The sequence below is a fragment of the Cervus canadensis genome, chromosome 23 (genome assembly GCF_019320065.1).
Source record: "Cervus canadensis isolate Bull #8, Minnesota chromosome 23, ASM1932006v1, whole genome shotgun sequence".
NCBI classification, from domain to species: Eukaryota; Metazoa; Chordata; class Mammalia; order Artiodactyla; family Cervidae; genus Cervus; species Cervus canadensis.
Genome location: NC_057408.1, coordinates 790,682 through 816,743, shown reverse-complemented (window position 1 = coordinate 816,743; position 26,062 = coordinate 790,682). Strand labels below are relative to the sequence as shown.

General features: G+C 38.7%; 1 long non-coding RNA gene across 1 annotated transcript; it reads right to left on the bottom strand.

The window, feature by feature from the left end:
- Positions 1-1,519: 1,519 nt before the first annotated feature.
- Positions 1,520-23,384, bottom strand: LOC122425642. Its single transcript, XR_006264939.1, has 3 exons — positions 23,370-23,384; positions 16,027-16,030; positions 1,520-1,587 (listed from the first exon to the last, which is right to left on the bottom strand). It is a non-coding gene; the product is annotated as an uncharacterized LOC122425642 (long non-coding RNA).
- Positions 23,385-26,062: the final 2,678 nt, after the last annotated feature.

Here is a 26,062-nt window from a genome sequence, read left to right as displayed (position 1 = left end):
CTCTTTGACAGCAGACCAAAGTCATATTCCTTCACTGTGTCTTTTTTCTGAACTGAAGCAACTTAACGACTCAAGTGCCTAGACTCCAGTTTTCATCACCCTCATTTCATTCTCCTCCTCTTTATTATCATGATCACAGAAAGAAACAAAGGTAATTTTTATCCCTTAACATTGAGTAGAATAATTTGCCTTAAGCATAGGGTAAAAACTAAGGCTCACTTGTATTCTCTGTTTCCTTTGAACATCACATAATTGGTCCCTAGATTTCCCTGAAATCTTAGATTTTATTCTGAAAACCTTACATTAGCTATGACTTTATCCTAAGGATCAACTCTCTTTAAGCCTCAATATCTATCCCTTGCTTTTAGAAATGAAACTGTTTTTCCAAAGGCTCAGCATGCTGTCCTTTGGGCTTTTGCCATATCTTAGCAACCACTCTGTTGGGGAACCTTACAAACAAAACTAGGCTTTGGAGTCTGGGCACATATAAAAAGATATGTTGCAATAATAAACATTTTAGTTTCTTTGTTTAAACCAGCAATACCAGCTTTTAGTCACTGCTGAGGTCTTGCCCTTTGTTCTGATTAAAGAAAAGAGATTCTTTAAATTTAGTGTATTTCCAGGTTAATTTGCTCTTGCATTTAAGAAATCTCTACATGATAGTTCAATATTAGATCCACATTTAGAAGAGATGTATGGTCTCAACTGGCAATTACAGATGAAGTTTTTTGTTATCTTTAAGGAATTTCTTAATTTTCTTCAGAAATTATACATCCCCATTTTGAAAATCATTTCTTTCAAAGAAATCTAATGGCTTTATGAGGCCATTCATTTTAATCTCAGCATTCCTGCCAGACTGACAGAGGGAAAAGTATCAAATATTTTATAAGTGGATGAAAGAAGAAAACAATGTCTAGTCATGTTAGATTCAATGCAACATTTTCTTTTAGTCAATAATCCCCTTACTAAAGGGAACCAGGGCCCCTTGGAGATGTGGCCGATTCTAGAATTGGGGCAGGAAATATACAAGACAAGCCTAGAGAATTTCACAGCTTTTAAAAATAGAAGGAAAATGAAGACTTGATGAAACTGGTAGACACAAAAACTTATAGAGCCCTTCTTGCATTTGTTGTCTCTCAAATGTTTTAGCTCAAAATAATCAATATGCCCAAGTGGCATATTCTGAAGTGGCATGTTCTGAACCCTTTCATACTTAGTAAGTATTTGCTGACTGCAAATCAAAAAAATTATCATTTTAAAGTGTCATCTTCTCTTATTCTATGCGACAGCAACAAACCGTTTCTTGATCGGATTGTGATGTGCAACCAAATGTGGATTTCAAATAACAACTGGCAATGACCAACTCAGTGGCTGGACTGAGAAGAAGCTCCAAAGCATTTCCCAAAGCCCAACTTCCACCAAAAAAGGTCATGGTCGTTGTTTGGTGGTCTGCTTCTGGTCTGGTCAACCACAGCTTTCTGAATCCCAGTGAAACCATTACATCTGAAAGTAGCTCAGTAAATCAATGAGATGCTCAGAAAACTGCAACACCTACAGCCAGAACTGGTCAACAGAAAGGGCCCAGTTCTCCACAACAATGCCCAATCACACATCACACATGAAGGCTTCAAAAGTTGAACAAATTAGGCTGCGAAGTTTTGCCTCATCCACCATACTCACCTGACCTCTCATCAACTACCACTTCTTCAATATCTTGACAACTTTTTGCAGGGAAAATGCTTCCACAACCAGAAGTAGTCAGAAAAAACTTTCCAAGAGTTCCTCTAATCCTGAAACAAAGGTTTTTATGCTACAGGAGTAAACTGACTTATTAATATTTCTCTTTGGCAAAAATGTGTTGAATGTAATGGTTCCTATTTTGATTAATAAAGATGTGTTTGAGCCTAGTTATAATGATTGAAAATTCACAGTCCAAAACTGAAATTACTTTTTCACCAACCTCATAAATGAATGCATAAATGTACGGAATAGACAAATCACCCATGCAGAACAGTTCCACACAACTTATGTGGATACTCAGCCCCTTAGAAGGTAGAACATAACTCTCCACTCTTCAAGTGTGGGCTGCTCATAGTGTATGCCGTCTTGAGGCATGAACAAGGGCTCATGAGTAACATATGAACAAGGTACGAAGAGTACTTTTCCAGTTGATAAATCTTACAAATATTATCTGAGATATCAAAAATGATGTCATCTTGATTTCATGTACACTTGATATAAAGTGATGAGAATGGCACTTTACCTCTGTAATCTTTCTCCAAAAGTGGGACACTCACATTCCCACTCTAATCATGAGAAAAACATCAGACAAATTCCAATTAAGAGACATTCTGCAAAGTTCCTGACCAGTAGCCTTCAAAGATGTCAAGGTCAAAAATGTAAAGTCTGACTTTTTGTCACAGGGAAGAGGAACCTAAGAAGACATGATAAGTAAATGTAATGTGGTGTCCTGGATTGTATCCTAAAGAAAAAAAGTCAAAACTAAGGAAGTCTGAATACAAGTATAATGATGGATCAATATTGGTTCATTAATTGTGACAAATGTACTATACTGGCATTAGATGTTAATGATGGGAGAAATGTGTGTAGGATATATGGGAATTCTACCTTTGCAATTTTTCTATAAATCTAAAACTCTTTTAAAAAATAAAAAGCTTATTTATTTTTTAAAAAACATCTACCTACTACTTCCCAGGCAACACCTAGGTGCATGTATAGACTGGTATTCAAAAAATGTTTGCTAAATATATGAAAATAACATTTGTCCCTAGTCTCCATAAATTTACCATAGCACATCAACTTCCATCCAAGAGTTCTTTTATTTAATTAACTTTGAGGATGGTATTCAAATATGAAAAAAGGAAATTCTATAGTGGAAAACTCAGAAGTAATTTTTTAGCAATGTATATTGACATTATAATTTCCATCACAATAGAACTTTAAAAATGAAAATATTAATGAGACTAAATGTTTTATTTTCAAAATACTTTCACATGTATTTGCAATGTCAATTCCTTTAATAATAAATTGAAAAAGGCAAGGTAGGCACTACTCTGCATTTTGAACATCAAAAATCTTGAGGTAAAGAGACAGTATATGATGTATTCAAGGTGGAAAAGAGCTTTATAATCTACATATTGGCAATAATTAGGCTGTGAATTGAGCAAGCTGGCTAACTTTTCTGGGGTTAAGTTTCCCTGTTTGAAAAATGAAGGAAATTTCCATGGTAGAGGAAAGTTCCTGTATAATACAACCCCCGTCCAACTCCAAATACATAGGATATAATAAATTTATTTATTTAAAAATAAATACAGAAGTGTATTAAATATTAAGAAAAAAAAGCCAAGGACCAAAAAGGAAAGGAAATTACAGGTATAGGCAGAGGCTGAAGTCTCATGGTCACCAATGGGATGAGACTTGTTGTATGTGGATGATCCACCTAAAGTCCTCAAATGGGAACGTGTGCTCCAGAATGAGCTCAGGCTGTGATAGAAATTGGAATATCCCATCTTGTCTGTCCAGGTGGCTTCTAGAAATATCATCCTTTCCCAAAGCCTGCCGCCAGAGTCAAGTTTCTCATGTGAGCCTGATTTCCAGGCTGTTACTTGGACACACACTGAGAGTGGAGCTCAGACCTCCTGTGGGTCCAGACGGCACGAGAGGCACAGGCTGAGGCCGTCATGAGATGGCTTCCGGAAAAGGGTGCAGGAGGGAATTTTTCAAGAGATGAGTGAAACCAAAAAACTGGGTGGATTCCAATTCTAGGAAAAAGAAATGATGAAAGAAATCTAAAAAGTTCCTTAAAATTCAATATCCTTCAAATTCTCAAAGAAATAAGAGAGGAGAATGGGAAACTCGAGAGTAGGTCCAATACTAGGCTAACACAAGCAAAGAAATTGCAACATGAAAGATAGAATTGAGGAAATTTCCTAGTATGGAAGCAAAGAGATAAAGTGATAGTAAATAAAAGAGAAACCGAGCTGAAGGCTAAGAAGTATCAATATAAACCTAATAAGAATTTCATAAGGAAAATATAAAGAATTAGGGAGAGGGTCTAAAAGAGCTAAATAATGGCTGAAAATTTCCAAAGTTTCCAAAAGAGTCTGTCAATTAGGGAGACCCATGTTGTACGCAGCAAGAGAAATAAAAAATATAGTCCACACATAGGCTGTAAAACCCACGAGAAGAGATAAATTACCTAAAAAGAACAGCATCTGTTTGACAGCTCATTTTTTCATTAATAAAAGAATTCATTCAAAGTGTCATGGGAAAATAATTGTGAATATAGAATGTTATGCCTTCAAGAGTAAATGTGAAATGGAGACATCTTTAGACATTTAAGGACTAAGTTTATTACTATCAGATCCTCACTGCAAGAATTATTAAAGGCTATAATTCATCAAAAAGAATAATAAATTCAGAACTAAGGAGTGGGATTCAAGAAAGTTGGTGAGCAAAAAAGTTGAATACAGTGATGATAAAAACACATAGATGCTTACTGTAAATAATAAAGAAGATAAATTTCTTTTGTGTTTAAAACATGTTGGAATTAAAATTCTAGACATCAACAGTATGAAAACTGGGATTAGGAGCTATGGAACTAAGGAGCATGAGGTACACTAAGATCCTTCATGTATACTTTATTAGAAAATTAGTAATAGAATATGTATGTTGAAAATTTAAAGATAACCACTAAAAGAAAAGAAATAAACTGTGTGCCTTGCCAAATAGTATATGAAGGAAAAGAGCAAAAGAAAGAAAATTATATCAGTCCAATAAAGACTGCTAATAAAGAGGGAGATAGAAGTAAACCTAAAGTAGCATAAAGAGAACACACAATAAGGTAGCAGAAATAAAATCCAAATATATATGGGGAAGCAAGTTTCAGAATAATACTTCGTATATAGCACTGATGCCTATTACATAAAATGTCTAATAACATATATGTAATCAAATCTACAGAATGCTTTAAACAGACAAAGAATCAAACTCATTAAATTCATGATAGTGGTTGTATGTTGGGTGAGGGGTCCCAGAAGACTCACCTTACCTATGATATATTAATTATTTGTATATTAAAAAAGAGATAATGCAAATATTAAATTTCAGGCTTAATTAGAGATGATAGAAACCCAGATATTATTAGATTTTTTTCTTTGTATGCCTTATGTTTTTCTATTTTTTTTTTAACAAAAAGTGTTTAGACTAGGTTATTCCTTCTTAGTCTAATAATGTGTATATCTCTATATTATCTCACAGCATCCAGTGAGCTAAAGGCAGAATCCAGACTAGCACCAATGTTTCCTAATTTCAAGTCCATGGTTCTTTCTTTTACACCAATATTCTAGATGTTCAGGTTACAATCAATTTTAGCTGCTCCCTCGAGTCCTTAGAGATGACTTTTGAAAGTTCGTACAAGCTTTGGGTTTTCATTACTTTTTCTTCTACTCTCAGTGCTTAGATTGGCACCAATTTACCCTCAAGAGGTTCTTGTGAGCCTTAATTGAAGACCACAAAAGATAGCAAGATCTTTAAGTGAGTAGCTCTGAGTAATTTCCCAAGCAGATCACTCTGCAGAATTTCATTTTCAACATGAATGGTCACACTTCAAGCAATGAATGAGATGCATTGTTCAGGGGAAATGACGCACTCGATTCTGTAGTGCTGCTCAACAGTCCCAGTGCAACTGAGCAGCAGTGCGTCAGCATTTTCGTTACAAACCCATCAGCGGGATGTGAGTGCCAGAGGCTTCTAAAATCAATTTGCTGAGTCACTGCTGAGAAGGACCCACAGGACTGTCACAAACATAAACACCAACCTCTTCAAGGATGTCTTTCTTGACTATACTCGTCCTCACTCTGACCTTTTATGACCTTGAATATTTTCCTTGTGTATGGAACCTGCTAGCTTGATTATTATTGGTTCATATCCATAGATTCTTACCTCTCTTACTTTTTCCCTACAATTGGAGAAAATTTGGGGGTAGGTGGAAGGTCTTTTGTTTATCATGATTATTATCTGTAGAGAATCAGATTATTGCTGCATGCCAAAGGTTTTAGGAATAGAATAGCTGAATGAGAAAGGTAATCAATAATCTAATATGTGATCAGACACTTAGATATAATGAAAACTCTCTCTTTATGGCACTGGATTCACTCCCAGATTAGAAAATTAGTTGGAGCACATAATAGGCCTTTTTTTCTTTTTTTTTTTTCTGGAGTGGGTACACGGTAGAGAACAAAACCTATGTGAAACATCAAATTCATAAACTAGTATTTTCTGACTCTGGAATGCTCTGCATTTCTTTCTGGGTGTCTAAAGCCACACCATCATTCATCATTAGTAGAACTCTACCAGAGAAGACCTCCCCATTTGCTCATTCCTTCTCTGTTTTCTCTGAACTCCTTTTATATTTATGATCACATACTGTTGAAGCCTAGTTTGAAGGATTTTGAGCATTACCTTGCTAATGTGTGAAATGAGTATGGTAGTCTGAATATTCTTTGGCATTGCCTTTCTTTGGAACTGGAATGAAATCTGACCATTCCAGTCCTCTGGCCACTGCCAAGTCTTCCAAATTTTCTGGTATATAAAGTGCAGCATTTTAACAGCATCATCTTTTAGGATTTGATATAGCTTGGCTGGAATTCCCTCACCTCCACTAGCTTTGTTTGTAGCAATGCTTCCTAAGTCCCACCTGACTTCACACTCCAGGATGTCTTGCTCTAGGTGAGTGACCACACCATCATGGTCATCCATGATGTAGAAAGTCTGTCAATTCCACCTTTACCACATTTTTTGTGTGTGTGCCCAGAAGAATATTATAAAGCTCCTTGTGCTGGAGAACATTTGAATAAATGAACTATTTTCGTGCAAAAAGAAAAAAAAATAGACAACTAACAAAGATCTTCTATATAGCACAGGGAACTCTGCTCAATCTTCTGTACTAAGACATTTTTTGTACAGTTCTTCTTTGTATTCTTGCCACCTCTTGTTAATCTCTTCTGCTTCTGTTAGGTCCTTGCTGTTTCTGTCGTTTATTGTGACCATCTTTGCATGAAATATTCCCTTGGTACCTCCAATTTTCTTGAAGAGATCGCTAGTCTTTCCTATTCTTTTGTTTTCCTCTATTTCTTTGCATTGTTCACTTAAGATTTTCTTATCTCTCCTTGCTCTTCTTTGGAACTCTGCTTTCAGTTGGATATATCTTTCCCTTTCTCTTTTGCTTTTCACTTCTCTTCTTTTCTCAGCTATTTGTAAGGTCTCCTCAAGACAACCACTTTGCCTCCTTCATTTCTTTTTCTTGTGGATGATTTTGGTCACCACATCCTGTGCATAGTTCTTCAGGCACTCTGTCTACCAGATCTAATCACTTGAAGCATAGCCCTTATTAATAAGTTGTTTTGGTCTGTGATTTATTTAGGGATATTAGTTTTGTTTGCCAAGAAGCTTCTTGTTTCAGGAGCTGAAACACAGATTAAGAACAGTGATGACAACTTATGAGGCACTAGAGAATTAACCACACATTTATTTTATATTGGAATATAGTGGACTAACAATATTGTGCTTGATTCAGTTGTCCAGCAGAGTGATTCATTTGTACATATACATATATTGCTATCTATTCTTTTTCAAACTCTATTCCCATTTAGGTTATTACAGAATATTGAGAATTCCCTATGCTGTACAGAAGCTCTTTGTTAGTTATCTATTTTACTTATTTTTATTAAATTTTTGTTTGTATTGCAGTTCAGTTCAGTTCAGTCTATCAGTTGTGTCTGACTCTTTGAGACTCCATGGACTGCAGCACACCAGGCCTCCCTGTCCATCACCAACTCCTGGAGTTTACTCAAACTCATTTCCATTGAGTCGGTGATGCCATCCAACTGTCTCATCCTCTGTCGTCCCCTTCTCCTCCCGCCTTCAAACTTTCCCAGCATCTAGGTCTTTTCCAATAAATCAGTTCTTCGAATCAGGTGGCCAAAGTATTGGAGTTTCAGCTTCAGCATCAGTCCTTTCAATAAATATTCAGGATTGATTTCCTTTAGGATGGACTGGTTGGATCTCCTTGCAGTCCAAGGGACTCTCAAGAGTCTTCTCCAACACCACAGTTCAAAAGCATCAATTCTTTGCTGCTCAGCTTTCTTTATAGTCCAACTCTCACATCCATTCATGACTACTGGAAAACCCATAGCTTTGACTAGATGGACCTTTGTTGGCAAAGTAATGTGTCTATTTTGTAATATGCTGTCTAGGTTGGTCATAACTTTCCTTCCAAGGAGTAAGCGTCTTTTAATTTCATGGCTGCAGTCACTATCTGCAGTGATTTTGGAGCCCCCCAAAATAAAGTCAGTCACTGTTTCCCTATCCACTTGCCATGAAGTGATGGGACCAGATGCCATGATCTTAGTTTTCTAAATGTTGAGTTTTAAGCCAACTTTTTCACTCTCCTCTTTCACTTTCATCAAGAGGTTCTTTAGTTCTTCTTCACTTTCTGCCATAAGGGTAGTGTCATCTGCCTATCTGAGGTTATTGCTATTTCTCCTGGTAATCTTTATTCTAGCTTGTGCTTCATCCAGCCCAGCATTTCTCATGACGTACTCTGCATATAAGTTAAATAAGCAGGGTGACAATATACAGCCTTGACATACTCCTTTTCCTATTTGGACCAGTCTGTTGTTCCATGTCTGGTTCTAACTGTTGCTTCCTGACCTGCATACAGATTTCTCAAGAGGCAGGTCATGTGGTCTGGTATTCCCATCTCTTTAAGGATTTTCTACAGTTTATGGTGATCCACACAGTCAAAGGCTTTGGCATAGTCAATAAAGCAGAAATAAACGTTTTTCTGGAACTCTCTTGCTTTTTCGATGATCCAACACATGTTGGCAATATGATCTCTGGTTTCCCTGCCTTTTCTAAATCCAGCTTGAACATCTGGAAGTTCACAGTTCATGTACTGTTGAAGCCTGGCTTGGAGAATTTTGAGTATTGCTTTATTAGTGTGTGAGATGAGTGTAACTGTACAGTAGGTTGAGCCTTCTTTGGCATTGCCTTTCTTTGGGATTGGAATGAAAACTGACCATTTTTTGTATTGCAGTATAGTTAATTGATGCCTTTGAACTGTGGTCCTGGAGAAGACTATTGAAAGTCCCTTGGAGAGCAAGCAGATCTAATCAGCCAATCTTAAGGGAGATCAATCCTGAATATTCACTGGAAAGACTGATGCTAAAGCTGAAGCTCCAGTATTTCGGTATCTGATGCACACAGATGACTCATTGGAAAAGTCACTGATGCTGGGTAAGACTGAGGGCAGAAGGAGAAGAGAACATCAGAGGATAAGATGGCTGAATGGCATCACCAATACAATGACCATGAACTTGGGAAAACTCTGGGAGATGGTGAGGGACAGGGAAGCCTGGTGTGCTACAGTCCATGGGGTTACAGAGTCTGACACCCCTGGGTGAATGAACAACAACATAGTCAATTAACAATGTTGTGATAGTTTCAGGTGGGCAGCAAAGGGATTCAGCCATACATATACGTATATGCCTTCTCCCCCAAACTCCGTCCCATCTACACTTCTACCTAACATTGAGCAGAGTACCCTATGTTATACAGTATGTCCTTGTTGGTTATCCATTTTAAATATAACAGGGTGTCCCTGTCCATCCCAAACTTCATAAATGTCCCTTCCCTCCCTTCTTCCCATGGAAACCATACGTTTGTTCTCTAAGTCTATGAGTCTGTTTCTGTTTTGTAAATAAGTTCATTTGCATCATGTCTTTTGATTGCCGGGTGGTAAATCATATGGCATGCACTCCTCTGTTGGGAGAAGATATCAGCTCCACTCCTCTGGATCAGGCCCAGTGAGTTGGGGCACAGAGCACCCTCAGGTTATCTATATTCATGTTTCTCCACTGTTCTGCAAAAGTAGCAGTTTGTTTTAAGAGATATTGCTCAAAATTACCTTAAGGTTGACAAACTCAAAGTAGATTCTGACTTAGAGGGAGAATCTAAAGGACTATTAGCAACAGCTCTAAAACCTTCCCTTACTGAGTAGTGTCTCCTGCACTTCAGAGAATTGCAGCTTTAGAGAGTGAAGGTCCTTTAGTTCAGGAGCTTCAAAGTTCTTTTAACTGTTACAAAATCTGTAAGAAGACTTCCATCTTACATTGCAAAATAGTGTATACATGTGATTCAGTGACAGAGGAAGAGAATGAGAATGAAACACAAATTTCTGGAAACGCTGACTACAGTAGGTGGATCAATTGATACTACATACTCTATTGTATCTTATTGTATCCTATCATGTTAGTCTACTCCATTACAATTCAGTTTTAATGTTGAATTTGTGTCTCAAATATAGAAATTACTTTCTCCACAGAACAAATAAGAATTTCTTATTCCCATTTCATTCAGTACCTGAGTCAATCTTTTTCGTGACCCTCTCTCTGATCAATAAGAAGTTCCTTGGAATATTTGATAGGATCCTCTCTCTCCGTAATTTCTGTGCTCCAATGTGCTTTGGAGCTTTTCCGGTTGTCCTGGATTGTGGCGACAGCCACAGTCCCTGCTCACTGTGAACAGTTGCAGCTGGACGTCTCCCCTAGGGGCTTTCTGAGAGGCCACGGATGGCTCCCCCTCAATAAACCCCACCTCCTCTTCCCATCCCCAGTCTCAACTAGAAAAGAACCACTTAAAATAGTATCAGAAACATAAAATATTGGGGAAATTTTGACAAAATGTGTGCAAAATTTACACACTAAAAACTATTAAAGATTCCTGAAAGAAATTTTAAAAGGCCTAAATAAATGTGTTCATGGGGTAGCAATTTTCTCAAATTCTCTAGATTCAATGCAATTGCCATCAAAATCTCACTAGGACTTTTGTAGAAATTGGCAAACTGATTCTAAAATTCCTATGGCAATACAGAGAACCTACAAGAACCAGGACAACTTTGAAAAAGAACGAAATTGGATGGCTAACACTACCTGATTTTAAGACTTATTATAAAGCTATAGTGATTAAAACAATGTGCTATTGGCATAAAGATAGATACATATACTGATGAATAGAAAAGAGTCCAGAAATAAATTGCCACATATATGGGCAACTTATTTTCTTCAAAGTTACAAAATTCAATATAGAAAGAATCTTTCCTACAAAAGGTGCTGGAACAATTGGATATACATATGCATAAAAAAGTGAACTTGAATATATACTTACATCATTTGCAAATATTAATTCAAAATAAATCATAGACTAAATGTAAATCCTAAAAGAATAAAATGTCTAGAAAAAAACTGGAAATTTATGTTCCTGAGTTAGGAAAAATTTTTTTAGGTATGACATAAAAACATGATGCATAAAAAGAAGAAATTAATAAATTGGGCTTTCTCAAAATTAAAATTTTTGCAAAAGACACTGTTAAGAAAACGGTAAGAGAATTGTTTAACTGAAAAAAATCAACAAAACAATACATTTCTATTTTACTTACTTTTTGAGAGGCCCACAAATAGGTTACAACTTATTTGAAAACACAAGTCCCTGACAGGGTCTAAATATTGACAAATTATACATCCAGTAAAGGACTTTTATCCAGAATATATAAAGAACTCTCAAAATGTGATAATAAGAAAACAAACAACCCAATAAAAATGAGTGAAACATCTCAACAAACTTTTGACCAAGAAGATTAAACATTTTGAAATAAACATATGAAAAGAGACCCTTTAGGGAAAGAAAAATAAAAACCACATTTGGATGCCACTATACACTCTTAGAAAAACTAAAACTTAAAATCCAGTATTGACAGATGTGAAAGATCTAGAAGTTGTCTATATTCCTATATGGATGGAAAATGATGCACGCACTTTCGAAGAGTTTAGTGTTTCTTAGAAAATTAAACACCACCTACTATATGATCCAACCATCCCAATCCTAACTATTCACTCAAGGGAAATAAAAAGCATAAAAGTATATGTTTATAGCAAAGATTAGTACATGGGTGCTCAAAGCAGCTTCTGTCAACAGGAAAAATAGGTAAGTAGATTGTGCCATAGCCATACAATGCCATAGAAAGGAATAGATTTCTGAGACATACAACAACATAGATGAATTTCGAAATAATTATGTGAAGTACGTTAAAGGATCTAGACCAAAAAAAAAGAGTGCATACACTATAATCACATTTACAAAAATAATGGTTGGTTTAGTCACTAAGTTGTGTCCAACTCTTGCGATCCCATGGACTGTAGCCCGCCAGGCTCTTCTGTCCATGAGATTCTCCAGGCAAGAATACTGGAATAATAGGATATAGAAAGAAATTCATAGTGACAGAAAGAAGGTCACTGATTGCCTGAGGATAGGGTGAGGGAAGAAATGACCATGGGAGAGACAGATTGCAAGGGAGCACCAGAAAACTTTTGGGGGTGATGAATACCTTTACTATCTTGATATTGGTGATCACTTAACAAATACATACATATGTGAAAACATATCAAATTACATTCTTTAAATATGGTTAATTCAATAAAACTAAAAAATGTTTTGAATATATGTCTGATACCACATCTTCAAGTATGCTAAGAAAAAAGAAAGAGAAAAAAACTGTACTAGTATACATTTCACTAATCAAAAGTGAAAAAATAATTCTAGGATTAGCACAAGCTGTCCCCTACTTACCTTGCAGGAAGGAGGGTTTCAGAGATGCATAGTTGAAAGCCGAGACTGGAAAAATACAAAGTCATAGCATAGGGATGGATGCCCCCAGTGAACTGGAACTCCTCAATAGACAAGCTTTATCTGTACACACAGATCATAATTCCTCCTTTCGTGCTCTGCCTTCTTCCCATGACAGTCTATCAAGTGCACCAAAGCAGCTGTCCTCACTCCTCTTAGGTCTCCTTTTATCCAGAATAAATACCCCCAGTTTCCCCAGAGGCAAGATATGGTTTCCAGATCTGTTCATGGGTTTTTCCATCTTGTTTTTCCCAATTACTACCTAAATTAACTCCCTGGATGGGCAGATTCCACGTGTATGCTTGAAACTCCCAGGTCTCATGCCACTAATATGAACAGGTTCCTGGACTTTCAGTGTTGAGAAGGAAGGTGTTTGGACAAAGTCCTGGAGTTTCACCCTAAAGGACCTGGTTCATGGAGACAAAGGAGGACCCTGACTGAGGTCCCTAAGAAATAGCCAGGCCTGAACATGAGGACCAGATTATGTCATTTAATTCAGTACTTAAAGTATATCCAATTCCCTTGGGGATACGACTTAGAATTTGTCCTACTAGCCAAGGTATTTTAAAACAAGTGTGAAAATGAGTGTATACGTTTGTATAAATTCCTCCTTAGGCATTCTGATTCTTCCAGGGCTCTTGGAAAGGACAACAGGTCAAGAGATACCTTACATTGCATCATATCTTTCTGATTCAGCTCTGAGATTCCTTAATTCATATGCTTCCATTTTATTTTTCCTCTCACACAACACATCTTTACCTCACGCAAAATATGAGTGAGACTATGGATCAGGCACCAAGAGTGGGGTGACAGACAGCAACAGCTTTGAGCATGACTCCAAACAGGTCACAGCCTCTACCCACACAAGGAACTTGGTCTGCTGGGGAAAAGGATTGGGATCAGACCAGGAATCTGGTTAGAATGTGCCTTAAAAAGACATAATCCAAGGGGAGGGAGACTCAGAGGAGATGGAGCTGCCTGCCAGTCGGGAGAGAAGGCACTGCTCTCCTGTCTCCTCATTAAGCTATAAGCCCCTTAGCACAAGGAGGATGCTCTATTTCTTTATACCTTGTCAGTGATAGCCAAAGTGTCCTACCTGGAGAGAGGGAAAGTGAAAGTCACTCAGTCATGTCCGACTTTTGCAACCCTATGGTCTATACAGTCCATGGAATTCTCCAGGCCAGAATACTGGAGTGGGTAGCCTATCCCTTCTCCAGTGGATCTTCCCAACCCAGGAATCGAACCCTGGTCTCCTGCATTGCAGGTGGATTCTTTACCAACTGAGCTATCAGTGGGGAATGAGGGACTCACTCAAAGTGGAGCTTCCCTTGTGGCTCAGCTGGTAAAGAATCCGCCTGCAATGTAGAAGACCCCAGTTCGATTCCTGGGTAGAGAAGATCCACTGGAAAAGGGATAGGCTACCCACTCCAGTATTGTTGGGCTTCCCTTGTGGCTCAGCTGGTAAGGAATCTGCCTGCAATGTGGGAGACCTGCGTTCGATCCCTGGGTTGGGAAGATCCCCTGGAGAAGGGAAAGGCTACCCACTCCAGTATTCTGGCCTGGAGAATTCCATGGGGTCCCAAAGAGTCGGACACAACTGAGCAATGCCACACGAAGTAGCAGAAAGTGCACCTTGTTGTAATCCTGGCCCTGCAGTTCTGAGCTTGGAGGACTTGGGAAAATTAGTTACTACTTCTGAATGTGACTTTCATTGTATCTGAAAGTTGAATAATAAGAATACCTTCATATCTTGGTTGAAAAATTAGGTGATACACTGAGGGTTGTGTGAAAGTGTCTCTTAGTAGATGCTTTTTATACAAGCTGGGCTGGCAGGATGTACTTCCTTTGTGCCACAGAATTGGTAGGAAGATGTCTGGTTCTCACTGAGCTGCAAGCAATGGGAAGACATTGGCCCCGGAGGAACAAAGATATGAATTCTGGTGAACTTCATGACACTGCCACAGCCCATCTTTATCACAAATTGGGAGTTAAACCAGTTGACCAACTTGGTCATTGATTCAGTGCAGAAATTCCAAAGGGAGTAACCTGAAATGTTGATTCCCAAACCCAAGTGTTTATGCTAATAAGCTGAGGCAGCTGGTAAAAATGCAGACTATTAAACCCACCCAGAATTTCTGTTCCATTCAGCCTGGGAGTAGGGACAAGGAAATTATGTTTTTAATTGTCTCCTTCAGGAGTTTATAGTACCATTTGGAAACTTGTACCATTTGAAGCTTGAGGTCTGTTTCAACACAAAGTGCCAATGCTCATTTGTCTGTCTTGCAAAAATGGATTTGCAAACTTTTCTAGTTTGATTTCCTGCTTCCTGAAGCAACATCTAAAGAAAGAGTTTGCAGAGAAATTGTTGTATAAACAAGAATAATGTTTAGCCTGCTGAAGAAAGGTCAACAAATGGTTGCCAGGCAACTATACAAGCCACTTTGTGTGCAAATAATGCTGTTAAACAGAAAATCTGCTCATTATAAATTATTCTTATAACACCTGAAAAGGTTTTCCTGATTTTCAAATTCATATTATAAACCTGAGCTCTGCTCCCGACCCAGGCATCATCTGCATCCTGGGGAAACAGTGCCCTCACCTCAGCCTTCGTGCTTTTGGAGTGTTTTCCTGAGCCAGGAGATGACACTCCTCAGACGGCTGAGAAACAGGGCTCACCTAAATATGAACGAAGGGGCGGCACTGCCAGCGCACATGCGCACTCTTGGCTTTCCGTTTACTTGTTAAGAGTTGCGCCTTCACCTCCGTTCTCACCACTCTAAGCCAAGGCCTTGAGCCCTCCACACCTAGATTAATGGCTTCATTAATGACAATTGGCACTTCTTTTTTTCTGCTGTCATCTTCTTTACTTATTAAGTTTTATTTTGTAATGGTAAGAACACAAGTGCGACCCTCTGAACAAAGCTTCTCAGTGTAGACTACATGATTGTTGACTATCGGGGCAAGGTTGTATCCAGATCTCTAGTTTATTCATCTTGCTTCACTGAGACTGTATGCCTGTTGATTAGTAACTCCCCACTTCCCCCCTCCCTTGGGTCTCTGGGAACCACCATTTCACTCTTTGATTCTATGAATTTGACTCTTTCAAATACCACATATAGGTGGGATCATGCTATATCTCTTTCTGTGCCTGGCTTATTTAACTTAAATTGAAAGGCTGTTATCTCTTAATGGGGCAATTACTGAGGACCAGGCATGGCTTAAGCATTTCGTGTGTTTTTATCTTGACATCTACTTGAAGTATACCTTCCTTGCAGGTGTAGGAAGTCAAATTCAGAGAGGTTACTTTACAAGGCCAGTGTCTCACGGCTAGTAAAACAACTGAGGTGTGAGTATAAGACCTGGGTCTCAATCATACTGCTCTAATGCCTCATACCTACAATAACCTCAGTTTATCTATTGATGACAGTTTCTCCACAGGCTAAATTCTCTTGCATTTGACTTGCAGACTTATTTTCTATCAACAAGAAAGACAACACTTACTGGCACATAAATAGTGTGCCAGGATTGTTTCCAAGGGCTTTTATGCATTATTTCATTCAACTCTCACAAGAACACTATGAGGCAGGTTGTATTATTAGTTTTATTCCATCTAAAAAGAAACTGAGCCTGAGAGCTTTGCTCAGAGTTACAGTATTCATAATTGTTAAGTCTAGCTTTGAATTCAAGTCATTCTACTACAGAGCACAAGCTCATAACCTTTAAGCATACTTCTGTAATATTTTTCAGTATTTTTTTATCACAGAGCACATCTAGCTTAATCTGCTTATCAGTTCCTTATGTAAATCATCTGTTTCTGCCTCAGAACGATGGGTTGGCTTTTGCCCTGGAAACTGAGTCACAAACTCACATCCTAAGAGAAAACACATAACTGCCTTGTTTGGAACAGAGTTCAAACTAGAAAATCATCCAATAGGAGGCCTGGAGGAAGAGGTATCTCTACTTTTAGTCACTCTTTGCTGTGCTGTGTGCTCAGTCACTCAGTCATGTCTGACTCTTTGCAACGCTATGGACCATAGCCTGTAGGCTCCTCTGTTCATGGGATTTTCCTTCAAGAATACAATGTGTTGCCATTTTCTTCTCCATTCAAATAGCTCATTCCTCATTTCCCTTGCCTTTGCTTTGCCATCTGACACAGTGTAGTGTCCTGAACTCTCAGTTGTCAAAATGACTTTGATTCCTGGCTCTTATTTGATCTCTATACTTTGGGAACTCCCCAGGTCTGATTAGTCCCACACTCTATCCTAGGCAGGATTGGCAGGGGAAGGAAGGGATGTTTCAAGGCATGGTGACAAGGCATTTCCTTACTGTGGGGCCAAGCAGTCAGGAAGGCTCTAGAACAAAGACTCTAAGTCAAATTCTAGGCAATTCTTAGGAGCAGAAAATTTGGGGAGGAGATGAAAGTAAAGATGTTATAGTAGGAGGGATTTGTATCTAGAAGGCCCTATGATAGATGTACTAGTCCAGGGCCTGTGACAAGAAGCTGGAATACAGGGACAAAGGCAGGTAGTTCTAGGAACATACTAGATTACAGTCCTAGAGGACCCCAGCTTGCAGATAAGTTATCAAAGCAGAGATTTAGACATAAGAGGAAAAGATGATAACACAGTTACTAGACATAGGATATAATTTGGATCAGGATCAGTGACCAGTATGAATTAGTGGCAATCATCATTGAGCAAATACCCAAAGATTCTGTAAATTCTTGCCTGTGGGCATTGTCAGAATGGGAAGCAGGGGATCAAGGCAAGATATAAGACTACTTTTGGTTGCCTGCTATGTTTTACCTTTGTTATACCTCCTTCAGACTATATCCTTGGTCTACCAACAGTGGTTCCATCTTCTATCATCTTCAACAATTTACATCTGTTCTATAAGGACCTCTAGATTGTAGCAATACCCAAATATTTAATTTCTAGTAACCTCTAACTTATACCCTCCTAACTTGGAAGACTGATGTCTCCAGGATATGTATGTATCCTATAAACTTTTGACATAAGTCTCACATGTCAAAGGAAACTGCTCTGAAGATTCACTTGGCATAAGAAGAAATGAGCCTGGATTGCCATTGCACAGCTCTGTCCTTGATGAGTTGGGAGATAACCCTATCAGCAGAGACCGGGCACTTTCTACAGTAGCCACAGATACCCTCAAGTCTCAATGCAACGTAGAAAAACAGGAGCCTACTCTGTCTCATAGGCCCTTTGGGAAATTTTACTGACTTTATAATACTTGCTGGCATGAAATGATTCAAACTTGACTCAAAAGGATATATAATACTGTCACAAAAATAAACATTTTTCACAAAATTAAAACCTTCTTGTCACCAGAAATAATAATAATAATAATGTTTTACCAGAAGTAGAGATTGGGGAAGGAGAGTAGTTATCAGAAAATATGGAAGGAGGGATTTGGAAATGCTAGTTTTGTCCTGAGTCATTGATGTTTTTCTGTGGCAGCATCATCAGGTGACCTCATTTTCTTTGGGGCACTTTGCAGCCACCCATTAATGCCAGAAACATACTAGTTGATCTAGGGATCTCCCAATGCCCCATTGCTTAGACCTACCCAGCCCCAAGTAAGCAACAGTACTGTTTTATCCTAAGAATATCCTAGGGAATGTAAATCTCAGTTTGCAACTTTAGATCTCAAAATAAATATCATTATTGTTTCACAACTTAATTTAACTCCAGTTGTGAATCCCATTCTTTTGGGGTTGGTAGAAGACACTTAACCTTATTCTGTTTAACATTCCTTCCATTCCTTTTTTTCAAGATTATATTTAAATTTGAGTTGCATGTCTATTTAAACTTTGAGGTTGTCTGTCTACCCAGTCACCACAGAACCATTCTAAATTTCCTCTAGTCCTCGATTATTGGTTCATATAGGTCATGGCTTAGGCTTTTCATGTTTCTGCCACAGTTACCAAAGTAGACTAAAACATTTTAAGATAAAAGAGAATGAGGGACTTTCCTGGTGATCCAGTGGCTAGGACTCCCTTCTCTCAGTGCAGCAGGCCCAGGTTCCTTGAGCAGGGAACAAGATCCCACATGCCACAACTAAGAGTTCCCATAATGCAACTAGACCCAGCACAGCCAAATAAATGAATAAATAAATATGTTTTTAAAGAGAAAGGAATGGAGAATGTTCCTGGATGATGAGCTAACTTCTGGAGTAATCTATGTTCTTTAAAACAACAATTCTTTGGTACAACAGCCTAATAAGTGCTGTAGTGGGCAATAATAGTTTGTGAAAACTCTCTAAAAGCTTCTCACAAGTGACTATAGAGGATTGTCCCAGCAAAGAAAGTGACTGGGAATCCATTCACATCAAGGAACCTCTAGGTTTAAGAAGGCAGAGTCCTGGGGTTATGTGGAGAACTGATGGAGCCATGAGAGAATATTTTCAGAGAATATTTACCATGAGAACCTGGTAGAATTCCTGGCTGGAAAGGTCATAAAAGTATGAGGGCTTTCCCCATAACTGGAGCCCTCGGGAGTTTTTTATTCCCACACTAGTTCACACTCAGCCTTCAACAGTTCATCCAAATTACCATGTAAGCAGTCTTACTAATTTATGGGTCTCATGGCTTCCTATTCCAGGAAAGCAGTTCTCAACTGTAACACTTGAGATATGACTGTCTTTCCAGATTCTGAGGTGGCAATTTACCCTGCAATTTTCAGGTCTCTGATGGGTTCAAGAAAAGCCCTTTATATTCAGTTTGTCTACCTTTTCTTGTATTAAGGGGAAAAGTGATTCATTCCAGCTTCTTTACATATAGGAGCTGAAACTGAAAGTCTCTAATGGTTTTCACCTATATTTTCTTCTGTAAGTTTTGTGATTTTAGACTTTATATTTGTCTGGATCCATTACCTTAATTTTTGTAGCTCAGAATTCCAAAGTGTTGATTGAAGATATGTTTTTCTTTATTTCCTTTTAAAAATATGTAAATCTAATTGTCCCAGTGCTATAATTGAAAAATGATCTTTTTTTTTTTCCATTTAGTTGTCTTTGCATCTCTATCCAAAATAAGTATTCCATATACAAGTGGGTCTCTCTCTGCTTCTGTTGGCCTTGTGTGTCTCTTAAAACCAAAACCATATAGTCTAGATTAATATAGATTTAAAATAAGTATTGAAATCAGGTGGTGTTAGTCTGCCAAAAATTTTCTTTTTCAAAGTGCTTTGCATTTTCTTAGATGTTTTAGAAGCCTCTTGCCAATTCCTACCAAAAAAAAAAAAAAGACTGCTGGTATTTTGATTGGAATTGTGTTAAATTTAGAAGTCAATATGAAAATAATTGACATCTTAACAATACTGAATCTTCTGGCATATTAACAATGCATATTGTTCCATTTATTTAGACCTTTATTTTCTCACAGAAATGATTTGCAATTTTCTGTGTATTGGTCTTCCACTTTTTGGGAATCAGATTACTGCTTAACTATTTTTATGGTATTATAAATGACATTATTTTTTAAACCTAAGTTTCTGACTGTTGCTTGTGTATATAAATACAACTGATTTTTGTATATTGACTTTTTACTCTACCACCTTGGTAAATTTACTTATTGATTCTAATAATTTTGTGTAAATCATCACATTTTTTACACAAATGATTCTATTTTATGCAAATAATGATAGTTTTATGTCATCCTTTCTAATTCAGATGTATTTTTTTCTTGCTATATTTCACTGACTAGAATCTCTAGCATAATGTCAAAGTGATGATAATGGATGGTCTCAGCTATATATTTACTAGATACATATTTGTAGATTCCCTTTATCAAGTTGAGGACAAGTCCTTCTATTAATTCTAATCTTGGGGCAAAGGCCAGTTATTCTTATATTAGTATCCTCTGAGGTAACCATGTCTATGCAGATTCTGACCAACCTCATATGGCTACAAATCTGACAGTTTTGCACTGTGTACATCTCATTTTCCTTATGCTCCAAGTCTTCCGTCTTAGTGTTGAAGCACAGATGACTTGGGACATGCTGGATAACACATGTGTACAACCTGGAAGTTCAGAGGAATTTTCCCTATGTTGGGTAATCCTTTGACTCTTGAGAAAAGTGGCAGATGAATTCTTTTCTTGCCTTCTGTCTGGAAGGCCATTCCTGAGATATAAATGTTTCTGTAACCTCTTAGTGGGTCAAGCGTATGATAAAGTCAAGCCATCTGTGAGGCTTGATACCAGACAGAAGTTAATTTGACAATTGACTCTCCCTCCATTGTTGCCTCACTTTAATTTTCCCTCACTCCTGCTTCTCCTGAGTTATGCTTTCTAATATAATGGTAGCAAATAGCCTTTGCTCTCTGGGGGATTCAAGCTAAGAAGGCTTACAGACGTGAAATGTTGAACTACTCTGTTCATCTTGCTAACACAAGAGGAGTTTGTTGAAGGATGTAGCCAACAAAGGTGGTGAAGATATACTAATCATAAAGAAAAGGAGCTGGGCTCACTGGACTATGTCAATGCTCTGCAATGTGCTCTCTCTGGATTCCACTCATGAAGCAATAAAATTTCTTATTATCTAAGCTAATTAAGTAATTGTATATGCTGTTAATTTCAGTTGAAAGTACACTACTTATGCCTTGTTTCATGTTTCAGTCATTATTTGTGATTTCTCCTATTACTTTTAATTCCACAACGGGAAATAATTGTGGGTTTAAATAAATATCTACCTTTTTTCCTTTAATTTATAACACTGAAAAAATAAACTGCTTCATTTATGTAGACTGTTTTGTTTGTATCCAAATCAGCACATCAAAGGGAGCAGTGAGATAGCAGGTAAGATTATTTTAGCTGCTGAGGGTCTTTAGGACTCATTAAGAGATCTTTAAGAAGAGAGCTGCCTTCACTGGGAAGCTTTATAGCTTCCACAAAACTGATAAGCTTTCCAAAAGGCTGAGCCAATGCATGAGAAGCAACAAGAAGCTGAATGGTATGCCTGGATTTAAGGCACCGAAAGACTACACCCCAACCTAATTTGGTGAGAACATACTGGGGGCAGCCATCTTAAACATTACCCTCATAATCACTTTGGACTTATGAACAAGTGAACCTATGAGCAATATTTCTAAATCTAACTGCTCATAATTTTAATCTATACTGGTCTCTGGTTTTGGCTTTTATACTGTTCTAATTGCCAGTCTGTCAAGTCTAACACCAATACCATCCTGTTACAATTATTCCCTCATAATGTTAATTTTAAAAATTCCTGGAAGTGGTGTTGAGGAATTGCCAACAGGGCAGCCACAGCCCTGACTGCAGCATGGGAGACACAGCCTCTCTGAACCTCTCAACTTTCCATGACCATGAACAGAGACCTGTAGGAGCAGCCATGATGGTGGAGTAGAGAGAGCTGAACTCACTTCCTCTTATCACACACCCAAATCACAACTATCTAAGGAACAACCATTGATGAAAAAGACTGAAATCTATCAGAAAAATTCTACAACTAAAGACATAAAGAAGGAACCATAGCAAGATGGGTCGAAGAGGCAGACTCACAATATAATTAAATGCAATGCCTCCTGGGTATTGCAGACTGGACAGCAATTATACTGCAGAGTTTTTCCCACAGAAATGAGAGTTCTGAATCCCATATCAGGCTCCCCAGCCAGGGGATCAGGCACCAGCAAGATAAGTCTGCAGAACATTTGGGTTTGAAGGCCAGTGGGACTTAATTGCAGAAGCCCCATGGGACCAAGGGAAGTGGAGATTTCCCTTTTAATGGCACACACAAAATCTCCCATGAAGCAGGACCCAGGGCAAGAGTAGTAATTTGATTGGAGTCTGGACCAGTCCTACTTGCTTCTCTTGGAGTGTCTCCTGGAGAGGTGGGAGGCTACAGCTCATGCTGGGGACATGGACACTGATGTAAGACATATTTGGGAACATTCAACCCCATGAAGACTGCTGCTAGTATCTGCCATCTTGGCTCATTAACACCAAGACCTGGGCCCAAACAAAAACATGTAGGCACCAGTGCTGGGATATATCAGGCCAAACAATTATCTGGATGGAGATATAAACCTACCCATCAGCAAACAGGCTGCCTAAAGATGTTCTGAGTCCACAGTCACCTCTTCACATTCTCCAAGATATGCTGTGTCAACCAGTGGGCAGAAACAGGCCCTTTCCTCTAGGAAGTCTTCACTAGCCTCTAGACTAACCTCACTCACCAAGGGGTAGACACCAGATGCAAGAAAGTACAATCCTTCAGCCTGCAGATCCAGCACACCAACAGCAGATGAGACCTTACTCTGGGACCATTTGGGCCCTGACCATGCCCACTGGCAGACCAATATAATATTCAGGACACCCCAGACTCCATAGCCAAGTGTGCCAGGAATTCTCTCCTCCCCCAACAATGATCTGAAACAAGCTCTGGGATAGCTGGGCCCTGTAGTTGGAGTCCAAGAGCCATTTCTGTCTGTCAATAGTTTGGCACTGGCCTCAGAATCTAGCTTCACCTGCTAACAGGTGGGCAACAGCCCCAGAGTCTTCAGAACCTCAACTCTGCCTACCAATGGGCCAGCGGTATAGCTCAGGAACCCCTTACAGTTCTGCAACCAGCTACTCCATGACCACGCCCTGATAAAGAGCAGCCAGCAGCATATACACAAGGCAGGGCCTGGCAACCAACCAAATTGCCCATGTAACCATTCCATCACAATGTTAGGATTCATGCAGTCTTGTTAAGGTGAACCCCTAAAGCATTTAGCTTGGGAGACAAGAGGGTAGTGCACTTCTGGGAGGCATAGGATGTCTCCTACATAAGGTCAAGGTCAAGAAATGTACCTAACCTACCACATACGTAAAAGAAAGAATTCAGAGTAATGATCATAAAGATGATCAAAGAACTTGGGGGCAGAATGAATGCGCAGAGAAGTTAGTCTTTATAGACTTTGAAGACTTATAGTCTTTTTTTATTTCAAAAAATTATTTTTATTTAGTTAGTTATTTTTGACTGTGCTGAGTCTTCTTTTCTGTGTGCAGGCTTTCTCTAGCTGCAGCAAGTGGGAGCTACTCGCTAGTTGTGGAACACAGGCTCTGTTGCTCCACAACATGTGGGATCTTCCCAGACCAGAAATTGAACTGATGTCCCCTGCATTGCAAGGTGGACTCTTAACCACTGGACCACCAGGGAAGGCCAAGAAGTTAGTCTTTTTAACAAAGAGTTGGAAAATAGGACAACAAAACAGAGATGAAAAATACAATAATGGAAATGAAAAAATACACTAGAGGGAATCCATAGTAGACTATCTGGTTCAGAACATATTGGTGAGCTAGAAGACAGAGCAATGGAAATCACTGTCACTGAACCAGAAAAAAAAAAAATAGAATGAAAAGAAATAAGTACAATTTAAGAGACCTCAGAGACAACATTAAAAGCACTAATATTCACATTCTAGGGGGTCCCAGAATTAGAAGAATGAAAAGTGAAGTCGCTCAGTCATGTCTGACTCTCTGTGACCCCATGGACTGTACCCCACCAGGCTCCTCCATCCATGGGATTTTCTAGGCAAGAGGTTTGGAGTGAGTTGCCATTTCCTTTTCCAGGGGATCGTCCCAACCTAGGGATTGAACCCGGGTCTCCCGCATTGCGGGCAGACACTTTACCATATAAGCCACCACGCAGAACCAACTAGAAGAACGAAAGGACCTAAGAAAAATATTTGAAGATATAATCTGAAAGAGATCTCTGTTCTATTGTTTTCCTCTATTCCTTCACACTGATCACTGAGGACCACTTTCTTATCTCTCCTTGCTATTCTTTGGAGCTCTACACTCAAATGGCTGTATCTTTCCTTTTCTCCTTTGCCTTTCTCATCTCTTCTTTTTACAGCTATTTGTAAGTCCTCCTCAGACAACCATTTTGCTTTTTTGCATTTCTTCTTCTTGGGGATGGCCTTGATCACTGCCTCCTGTACAATGTCATGAACCTCCATCCATAGTTCTTCAGGCATTCTGATCTGATTAAATCTATCAGATTTAATCCCTTGAATCTATTCGTCACTGTAAGGGGTTTGATTTAAGTCATACCTGAATGGTCTAGTGGTTTTCCCTTCTATCTTCAATTTAAATCTGAATTTGGCAATAAGGACTTCATGATCCAAGCCACAGTCAGCTCCAGGTCTTGTTTTTGCTGACTGTATAGAGCTTCTCCATCATTGGCTGCAAAGACTATAATCAATCTGATTTCGGTATTGACCATCTGGTGATGTCCATGTGTAGTCTTCTCTTGTGTTGTTACAAGAGGGTGTTTGCTATGACCATTGCATTCTCTTGGCAAAGCTCTATTAGCCTTTACCATGCTTCATTCTGTACTCCAAGGCCAAATTTGCCCACTACTCCAGGTATTTCTTGACTTCCTACTTTTGCATTCCAGTCCCCTATAATGAAAAAGACATCTTTTTGGGGTGTTAATTCTAGAAGGTCTTGTAGGTCTTCATAGAACCATTTAACTTCAGCTTCTGCAGCATTACTGGTCAGGGCATAGACTTGATCACTGTGATATGGAATGGTTTGCCTTGGAAATGAACAGAGATCATTCCGTCGCTTTTGAGAGAGCATCCAAGTACTGCTTTTTGGACTCTTCTGCTAACTATGATGGCTAGTCCATTTCTCCTAAGGGATTCTTGCCCACAGTAGTAGATATAATGGTCATCTGAGTTACTTTCACCCATTCCAGTCCATTTTAGTTCACTGATTCCTAAAATGTCAACATTCACTCTTGCCATTTCCTGTCTGACCACTTCCAGTTTGCCTTGATTCATGGACCTAACATTCCATGAATATGCAATATTGCTCTTTACAGCATTGGACCTTGCTTCTATCACCAGTCACATCCACAACTGGGTATTGTTTTTGCTTTGGCTCCATCCCTTCATTCTTTCTGGAGTTATTTCTCCACTGATCTCCAGTAGCATATTGGGCATCTACCAACCTGGGGGCTTCATCTTTCAGTGTCCTATCTTTTTGTCTTTTCATACTGTTCATGGGGTTCTCAAGGTAAGAATACTAAAGTGGTTTGCCATTCCCTTCTGCAGGGGACCACGTTTTGTCAGAACTCTCTACCATGAACCATCCACCTTGGATGGCCCTATACAGTATGGCTCATAGTTTCATTGAGTTAGACAAGGCTGTGGTCCATGTGATCAGATTGGTTTTCTGTGTTTCTGTGTGATTTCTGCGACCAAGGGAACATTTCATGCAAACATGGGCACAGTAAAGGACAAAAATGGTATGGACCTAACAGAAATAGAAGAT